Here is a 1,146-nt window from a genome sequence, read left to right on the forward strand (position 1 = left end):
TTCTCGCATCCTGCTGACGCCGCCATTCCATGGCTCAGGGCTTGATGGGGGAGGAATAGCCGAATGGCTAGCTGATGTCAGCCCCCCCCCACCGTATCAGTTAGAGCATTCTGCTTTCCCGGGTTATACTTCACCTCGAAGTTACATTCCGCAAAGAAGGATAGCCATCTAGCCATCCTCTGCGAGAGCTGGGGCGACTGAGTCGCTTTGCGTAGTGACGCATGATCTGTATAGATCATAAACTGCATGGAGCCGAGCAGGTGGACCCTGAACTTGACAAGTGCGTACTTCCACGCAATTCATTCCTTGTCGTGGACTGGGTAGCTCCTCATCGCGGCCTTAAATTAACAAGATAAGATTCTGATCACCCTATCACGCCTCTCGGCGTCGACTTGCAGCAGCGCACAGCTGATGCCAAAGTCCGAAGCGTCAGAGACGACACTAAAAAGACGATCAGGGTCTGGCTACGCCAGTAGTGGTGCATTAAGGAGGTTGCCCTTGACCATGTCAGAAGCCCCCTGATGCTCGGTATTCCAACAACGTTCCGCATTTTCTTAAGGTGGTTTGACAATGGCCGTACCATTTCCGCATAAATTGCGCTAGTCTTGTCAAAGCAGTTCGCGAGGTCAAGCCACTTGAGTAAGTTGTTTTGAATCTTGGAAACCGGCCAGTCCACAATGGCCTTGGCGTTAGCGGACTCCGTTCAAAGCCCACGCTTCCCGATGAAGCACCCTAAATAGGGATTTCCACCTTGGAGGGATATTCTCAGAACAATATGGTTAGATGTACAAAGTACAGTGCACTAGACTTGGTCGATGGGTATTACCAATTGCTCATGAGAGCGAGCGATATTGCTATGCCAGCGGTGAGCTTTTCGAGCTGCAAGTTCTCTGGGAGTGGCAGGTGATGCCCCAAAGGTTGTCAAATGCACCAGCAACATTTTATTTTTCTTGTGACGCAATCGTTCAGGCCCCACTACAGACATCCTTCGACGACATCTTCATCCACAGTCATGTAAAGCACGGGAGACAGATGAACAGATCCACATCATTCATTTAAGAGCGGCACTTGAATGCATTTGCACGAATCAGCTGTGTGCTAATGCAGACCATGCATCTTCGGCGCCTGTCCCGGAATGGTGGCAGC

This window comes from Plasmopara halstedii (assembly GCF_900000015.1).
Source record: "Plasmopara halstedii genome assembly, contig: Scaffold_526, whole genome shotgun sequence".
Taxonomy (NCBI): Eukaryota; Oomycota; class Peronosporomycetes; order Peronosporales; family Peronosporaceae; genus Plasmopara; species Plasmopara halstedii.